Raw genomic sequence first — 9,277 nt, 5'->3', positions numbered from 1 at the left:
GTTCTGGCTTCAGTTTGATCTTTTGACCAGTAATTTCTTCCAACCATTCCCTTATTTTATGCCAATACTTTCTGGCTTTGGGGCAGGTCCACCACATGTGGTAGAAAGTTTCCTGTTTATAGCTACATCTCCAGCATTCGGGTGAGTGGTTTGGAAACATTTTGGTCAATCTCACGGTGGGGTAAATGCCAACGATAAAACATCTTGTAGAGGTTTTCCTTATAGGCTGCTGACATCGTTAGTTTATAATTTTTTCCCCCATAATTTTTCCAATAGTCTAATTCAACACTATATCCAAAGTTTCTAGCCCAGCTTATCATCATCTCCTTCACAGTTTCTTCTTCCATTTTGAAGTTTAGGAAGAGGTTATATGCTTTGGTCATCATTTTTCCCCCTGTCCCTAGCAATATTTTATCCAATTCCAATTGTTTTCCATAGATGCCATGCTGTTCTAAATCGTTTTTATATCTTGTCCTGATTTGGAGATAGGGCCACCAATCAATCTTTATTCCTTGATTCCTTAGTGCCTGGTCAGATTTTAATTCTCCTTGTTCATCCAATAATTCTGTATACCTCACCACCAATGATTTTTCCTAATTTTTCCCCAAATGCTTATCAAGCCATCTCTTACTAAGTGTCTCTGGAAATACGCATGGGCTTTGTTTTTCCCCTCCCAGAAGAGTGTGTGCCAGCTGAGTTGGAGATTGTGGCCCTCTAATGTTAACATCCTTTTATTGTTCAATTCAATCCAGTCTTTAAGCCATGTCACGGCTGCCACGTGATAATAAAGTTCTCAATCAGGGAGTCCAAAGCCCCACTTATTTCTAGAGTCTTGAAAAAGTTTGAGTTTTATTCGAGCTTTTTTCCCCAACCAAATAGTTCGAAAAAAATTTTCATTAATTTTACTGGTACCACTTGGAAGAGATACAAAAATGTAGTAATATATTCATTTTTATTGTAGCAATTCTGCCAATTAATGATGTTTGTAATTTCATCCAGTTATCCAAATCTTTTTGTACTTGTAGTAATTTGTTAGAATTGTCCTCTTTTATCAAAGAACATCTCGCTGTTAACCAAATTCCCAAGTATTTCACTTTCTTAGCAATCTGGATCCCCAATTTCTCTTCCAGTTCCTCATTTTGCCTGTTAGATTCTTAGTTAATATTTTAGTTTTTTCTTTATTTATTGTAAGCCCTGCTACTTTGCCAAATTCTTCTATTTCCTGTAATAATATGATTCCCGTCTCTAGGGAATCTTCTATGATAAAGGCCAAATCGTCTGCAAATGCTTGAACTTTATATTCTTCCTTTTTAATTCTTGATCCTTTTATTTTCTGCTTTTGCCTAATTTTTCAATAATATTTTCAACGATAAAATAAATAGAAGGGGGGATAGGGAACATCCCTGTCTCACCCTTTTGAATATACTAAAATCCTCTGTTGTTTCCCCGTTTAATATTATTTTTGCTGATTGGTTGGAGCCTTGATAGTACAGTGGTCTACACACCCTATTATTAACACAGCTGCCTGCAATTTACTGCTGGTTCGAATCTCTCCAAGGCTCAAGGTTGACTCAGCCTTCCATCCTTTCTAAGGTAGATGAAATGAGGACCCAGTTTGTGGGGGCAATAAGCTGACTTTGTATAAAATATACAAAAGTATGAAGGCTATTGCTTAACGCATTGTAAGCCGCCCTGAGTCTCCGGAGAAGGGCGGCATATAAATCAAATTTTTAAAAAAATCACTCTAATCATTCCCGTAAATTTTTCCCCAAAATTCATAATATAATCAACATCTGGTGAGGACTTCTGCATATAGTATAGTGTGCTCTTTTGATTTGAAACACTGGTGTCATTTGGTTGAGATGTGAATAGGATGAAGAATTTGCTTCCTGATGAAAGTTCTTCAAAGCTTTTGAACTATGTCCAGGGTGTCATCAGTATTGCAGCTAAGCAATCCATCTTCATTGAAGAGAAGGTCCTCAATTTTAGCCTTAGCTTCCATTGTCAATCCAATGGAGCTCAGCCAAGCATGGCAATGTGGGATGATAGAAGATTCTGTAACTCTGGCTGTGGATCAACTGCATGATGAGCCATATATAATTCCTGTTTTGGCAAAGTGTCATGCTTCTGCATGAAAAACTTTTTCTATTTACCTCTTATTCCCTGGCAGAGGAATTAGAAATGGAATATTTTCTTCCACAAATAAAGATCATACTTGATAAATGGCAATGCAGAGGGAGGGAGCTGCTCTCCCCAGTTGAATTTGCAGCCAAGGTGTCACATTCAGGTGCAGAATTATATTTACAGTGGCAGTGTGATTATGATGCCTCCACTGTAACAAAGATAGGTGATGAGTATCAGCCTTTCTGAAGTTGGGTGTTGGGAAGACTCCCGAGAATACTATGAACAGCCAAGAAAGCAAATGTGTGGATTCTCAAACAGATCAACTCAGGAGAGTTCCTACTCTCAGTGAAAAAAGAAATTGCAAAATGTGGTCCTTGTGGCTATACTTGCTTTAGGATGCTGAGCTGTCCTATTGAAGTTTTGAATAATGGCTAAAATAATGAAAATGTGAGGGGGGGGCGGGAGAAGTCCAATGAAGCATAAATGGAACCAGCTGAAGGGTGAATGTATTAATGCTATGGCAGTAAAAAAAAACAAAACAGTTTTACCACAGCCATGCCTAATCATACGGTTGGTTTGGATATTGGGACCTGTACCTAAGAGTTCTAAGACCCAAGTGAGACTTTGCCCAGATAACCCTTATATAACAACCACACACTACTTCTTTGTTCACTTGAGGCTCAGGTACTTTTTTTAATCAAGCAAAGTTACCATTTCCAAACTAGTCTCAATGTTACATTCTGGACACTCTTCAAGCACCCTTAAGAAACGTTGGCTTTGGGGTCCTTGAACCTATACCCTGTTGTTACCCATCTCAGCTCTGCTTGGAGTTGTTTTGTTTAGTTAGACCTGGAATTGTACTGAGGAGGAAGAGTGCCCGTAGACTTGACTCATCATTATTCTACTATATTGATATTTGTGCTCTCCTGTTTATAGGCATACATCTCCAGGGAAAATGCTGTATTCTTGCAAACATCTTTAATAGAATTTTTATAACATTCTCCTGATATAGAAACATAGCATGACAGGAAGGAGATAAGTTAGGACCCTTCTCACTGATTGGATTAAGGGAAATAAAGCCAGTCAACTGTCCCAAATTCTCTGAGGCTCTACAAATATTATTTTTATTCCTGCACTTATTGATCTATTTGTTTACATTTTTGTCCCTTGAGCCTGTATTCTTGTATAAGATATGAATGCACTATGAATCTAGAGTATTCCAAAGCAAGGTGGCATGCAGACTTTTGGTGCTCCCAGAAAATTTGTCAAGGCGAGGAAATGGGCAATCCATGCTAATCCATCTGGACAACCCAAGTAGAATCTCCAAATATTAGGTAACCCATCTGTTCTGTCTTGTTATGCCAATTGAAGGTAATTATGGAATAAGAACTAGGATGGAAATAGGGATCCCAATCTAGTCAACCCCAGGAGCTCACTGGGTGTCTTCAGGGCAGTCAGTGCACCTTTCTTAGAGGATTTAAGAAGGTGACCTCGCTCAGCTCTCAAATACAAGTAGTCCTCAACTTACAATTCATTTAGTGACTGCTCAAAGTTACAATGGCACAGAAAAAAAGTGGCTTATGACTGTTTTTCACATGATCATGTGATAAAAGTTCAGATTCTTGGCAACTGACTCATATTTATGACAGTTGCAGTATCCCAGGCTTATGTGATCACCTTTTGCAATCTTCTGACAAGCAAAGTCAATGGGGAAGCCAGATTCACTTAACAACCATGTTTCTAACTTAACTGCAGTGATTCACTTAACAATTGTGGCAAGAAAGATCATAAAATGGGGCAAAACTCATTTAACTGTCTTGCTTGGCAACAGAAATGTTGGGCTCAATTACGGCTAAAAGTCAAGGACTACCTGTATGCTATTTTGATATGCAAGAGGAATGGTGAGATACAACTAGTAACAAAAAAGATTGATTCTTGGCTGTCAGGGGCAGTAGAATTTACCAGTTTGCTTCACTTTTTCTGGTCTGGTGTGGTTGATACACATAAAGTTGCCCTACTCTAGTACAGATGATCATCCAAGTTTCTCCAGTTTAAGAGCGTATCTCTCTCGTCTGATGAAATAAGAGCATATACATCTCTGCTTTATCAGAATATATTGGTAGAATGCAGATGTATATTAAGTCCAGGAAACAGGACTTAGTTAAAAAATAAAAATGCAAAATAGCCGTGCCACAAGTTGAATTTCTGGGATATTTAATTAAGGCACAGGGATACACCCAACCCAAAACAAAGTTAAAGCCATTAAGGAAGCCCCCCACACCAAAAAAATGGAACTTGCCCTGTTAAACTTTTACAGTATTTTTTTGCCACAGAAGGCGATGATTGCTGAACCATTACACCGGCTAGTAGACAAGAAAGTCAGTTGGACCTGGGGATGGAAGGAAGCCTCTGCCTTCTCTGCCGTCAAGAACTTCTTGTCATCCAAATGCTTCCTTGTCCAATATAATGAGATGTTACTCCTTATATTAACTTGTGATGCATCCCCTTTAGGGATAGGTGTGGTCCTCAGCCGGATGGGACAGAGGCTCCAATTCTCTTCTGCAGAAAGGAAGTACAGCCAACTGGACAAGGAAGCGCTGGCCGCTGTAGCGGGGGTCAAGCATTTCCACAAATACCACAAAGGGATTTTGAACTTATCACTGATCATAAACCGCTATTGGGCATTATTGCAAGGGACTGCCCTACCCTGAACATGTTATCACCAAAATGACTAGATAGACAATTTTCCTGGCAGCATATAACACCAGCCGGGCAAGGACATAGGTCACGCAGATGCCCTCAGCTGGTGCCCCCTCCCAGACCTCGAAGACCCTGCACCCGTCACATCCGTCTTGCTCTTTGAAGATTTTGCAGTCAGTACAGTCACAGTGGCTGAGATAGCGGGACAATCAGCAAAAGACAAAACTTTGTCAAAAGTTCTGAACTGGGTGTGGAGGGGGTGGCCTGAGGAACCAATGGGGGAAGAATTCAAGCCATTCATAACCAAAAAAATTGTCAGCCCAAAAGGGATGCCTGTTATGGGGAATAGAGTGGTTGTACCACACAATTTAAGGAAGCAGGTATTAGAGGCGTTACATGTGGGGCATCCTGGCATCGTCCGAATGAAGGCATTGGCCAGGAGTTATGTGTGGTGGCCAAACATGAATGGGGATATAACAGAATGGGTTGCAACTTGTACACCATGCCAGGAATCCAGGCCAGCACCACCCAGGGCACCCACAAGGGCATGGGAGAAGCCAAAGGGGCCATGGTCCAGAGTACACATTGATTTTGCGGGATTTTGCTGGATCAAACATTATCATTGTAGACGCGTACTCAAAATGGCTAGAGATAATGCTAATGTCCACCACAACTGCCAAAGCCGTGATCAAGATATTGCAGAAAGTGGCTTCCGGTTTGCTGCTGGCCGCCGCCAGACGTTCCCTTGGGATCGTCAGCTTCCTTTGCCTGTCAGAGCCGCCTTCACAGCGGAACGGCGGCTCGAAAAAACTCCGTTTCCATGAGGAAATGGAGATAGAGCCGGCAGGGGTGGGTAGAACTCTCCGCAGAGTCCCAAAAGTTTTTTTTTTACTTTTGGGACGGAGCGGATGAGATGCCCCATATCCCCAGCCGCTGCTCCGGGCTTTGGGAGACCTCTGCTAATGCAGAGCCAGGCGTGAAGTGCAAGCCTGCGAATTTAACAGATTACTCAAAGAAAATGTGAGCTGGACCTGTACTATTGAATTGCAAGTATTTTACTTATTTTTTAAAAAAATTATTTAGGAGAAAAGAGGAAAGGAAAGGGGGAGAAAAAAAAGCCTTTTAAAATGGTGTCTGCCGCGGCTGGAGAAGAGGCTGAAAGGAAAGTCCTTCCGTTTTCTATTAACACAATGTAGCGGAATAAACACCACTGGCTACATTTGTAGATAAAACTTCGCTCCTGTGTCTTTTTCTCTCTTTTTTTTCCCTGGAGACTCGACATTGTTATTGATTGGAAAGAAGTCTTTTTTCTTGTTCTTTTTTTTTTTTAACAAAGCTTGCCTGGGCGGAAATATGGCACTGAAACTTATAAAGTCAAACAAACCAGTAGTGGGGGGGGGATTCCCCCACTAATAACTTAAAAGAACAAGTTCTAACTCTTCAATCTCAGAAACCTGATCTCAATATAATAGAATTTCTTTTAGAGGAGATTGTAAGAAGGGATGAGATTGTGAATCAGCATCTTGAAAAATTTAAGCAAGAAATTAAAGAATTGGTGAAATCTAAGTTTGATTTTTTGGAGCAAAATTTTTTAAAAGTGGCTAATGGTTTGTCAGAATTTATGATACAGTTGGCTACAAATACTAATTTACTAGAGTCTAAAATGGAAGAAATTCAAGATAAATTGGACGATAGAATTCAAAAAATTGAAAATGATTTGATAAACATTCAGGACAATAGCTCAGAAGAAAAACCTAAAATGGAGGCTGATCAAAAGTCTGGTAATGTAGAAAATCTGCAACAGAGGATTGAAAGAGAGGTTTTAATGGTACAATATAATTTCACAGAATATGCGATAAGACTCAGAGGTTTGCAGGAAAATAACAGAGATGATTTAAGGAAAATATCTTCTGAATTTCTGGCTGGGATTTTAAAGGTTCAACCCGAGGAAGTGTCTTGTAGGATTGACAGAGTTTACAGAATAAATTCCTGGATTGCCAAGCAAAGGCAACTGCCTAGAGATGTAGTGATTTATTTTACAGGTAAAGAAATTAGGAATAATATTGTACAAAATGCCTTCAATTCTAATTTGCAACTGCATGGAAGAAAGATTTGGATTTATAAAGAACTCCCGCCTAAGATATTAATGGAAAGGAAGAATTTTGCTTTTCTGGTGAGTGAGTTAAAAAAGAGAAATATCCCATTCAGGTGGGACGCTCCAGTTGGTATCATATTGAGATATCAAGGAGAAAGATACCAGCTAAATACTGTTGAAAGAGCGGAAGAATTTTACCAAAACAGATTGAAAATGAACTTAACGTCTTCAGGTATAATACAGGATAAGCAGAAGGAGTTGGAAATAAAGGGAAAATATCGAGCTACAGAGACTGTACCAGATAAACCGCCTTTGGATTTTTTGGATACCCCAGCTGGATTACTTACAAATCTGAGAGAAGTGGCATCTGACTTTAATGTGATGACCTATCAAGTCAAGGATAAGTATGGAAACCAATTAGGGGATATACAAGGGGCAAAAAAGAAAGATGAGACACCAAAACAAAACCAACAAGATCAATCTACAGAGCAGAATCAAAACCGACTAGTTGATATACAATCCGTAGAAAGGAAACCAGGATGGAAAAGAAAAAAAAGAAATAGGTCGCATAAAAATAGAAATTTCTAAATCAAGCAACAGTGAAGCCAGTGACTTTAAAAATGAATGAGTATGTGAAAATATAGAGGAGGCGACGTATTGGTCAATATTATCCTGAGGATGGTGACAGGCCTCTGCATTGCCGTAATTTTAGGATGTGAAAAGAGCCTTAAACTGATGGATTTTAATTATCTACTTTGGAACTCCTTTTTGTGCTGATAACTATATTATAATTATCTTGAACTATAAGGCAAAAGAGTCATACTGGGGCATGCAGAAGATCTGGTTGTTACCCACTACGATGATGGGAATCAATAATCCTGATGAAAGCCACAATTATTACTACATGGAATATAACTATAATGTCACTCGGGTGGTTGTTTTTACTTTTATACATATAAGAGGATATTTATTACTGATGGGGGTAGATATGATTGAAGATTTTGAATATACTGTTGCATCAGCAAGCTATGTTACCCTATTATGGATGATGGTTTTAATAATCCAGTGGAAAGACTTTAAAGAAGATATCATATGGATTATAAATTTAAAGTTATTGTCTTTTCTTTTTTACTTAGATATAATGGAATATATATACATATATTTTTAAGTAGAGTGGGCAATGAATTAAAGATATTAAGAATTGTTGTGTATGATAATTTTGCAGGACAGTGGGTGAATAAGCTAGTCTGCAGACTGATTAGTTTAAGAAAAGGGATTTTTAAGTGATATGTTTTAGGGGAGTGGAGGAAATGGATAGAGTGGAATAAATGTTAAATTAGGTTTTACGGGGAGGGCCGCTTTGAAATGCTATAGTAATATATATAGATCAAATGTTAAAGTAGGATTTATTGTATAGTTTTAAAGTGGAAGGTGGTTTTGAATTGTTGTAATAATATATAGATATAAGCTTGGGAGAGGAGAAAAAGGGTAGATTATTGCCAAATTGGGAGTTATAATATTATTTTGCTAAATTAGAAGTTATTATACAATGTTATAGTATAATGTCTTTTTTTTTTTTTCCTTTCTTGAAATGTATGGATAAAGGGGAATGTTATAATATTAATAATATTTTTAGTAAGTAAAGGTCAGTATTTAGAGGAGGGGGTAAGTAATCTGTTATGAATTAGGTTTTTTGTTATGAAGAAGTCACGGGGGGGACGGGTGGGGAGGGGGGGTTAGGGAGGGGGAGGGGGAGGGGAAAAAAGGGGGAAAATTTTGTATTTGAAAACTTTTTCAATAAAAAAAAAAAAGATATTGCAGAAAGTATTTGCCATACACCAGTTGCCAGACGTTCTACTATTTGACAATGGGGCGCAATTCACAGCAAAACAATTCAAATTATTTCTAGCAGAGCAGAGAATACTGCATGCACTAGGTGCACCTTTTTTTTTTTTAAAAAAGCAAGTTTTATTAAATTTTTCTTTTACATACATATTTTATGAACAGACTGTCGACTGGGTCACATCTTATAGATCTTGTAATATATATTGATTTTTATAGTCTATTCTAATCTTCCTTTTTGTTTTTTCCAAATACAATTTACATATTTCAGTTTCAGCCATAATATTCTTTTTCCCTATTTATCTTATCTTAATCTCTTCTTAATACATAATATATAAAAAATATCACCATCCGCCCTTCAATTCCTAGTTTCTTAGCATAACATCAATTAATTATCTTATTTCTCCATTTATAAAATATATTTCTCAGAATCCCCATCACACTTTTTGTCTATAAACATTGTGCTTCATCATATTCAATTCTTATATTGAAACCCTTTAATTAGCCTTTCACATT

Source organism: Pantherophis guttatus, chromosome 4 (genome assembly GCF_059756535.1).
Source record: "Pantherophis guttatus breed Tessera chromosome 4, ASM5975653v1, whole genome shotgun sequence".
In the NCBI taxonomy this organism is placed as follows: domain Eukaryota; kingdom Metazoa; phylum Chordata; class Lepidosauria; order Squamata; family Colubridae; genus Pantherophis; species Pantherophis guttatus.
Note: the sequence above shows the minus strand (reverse complement) of the source record.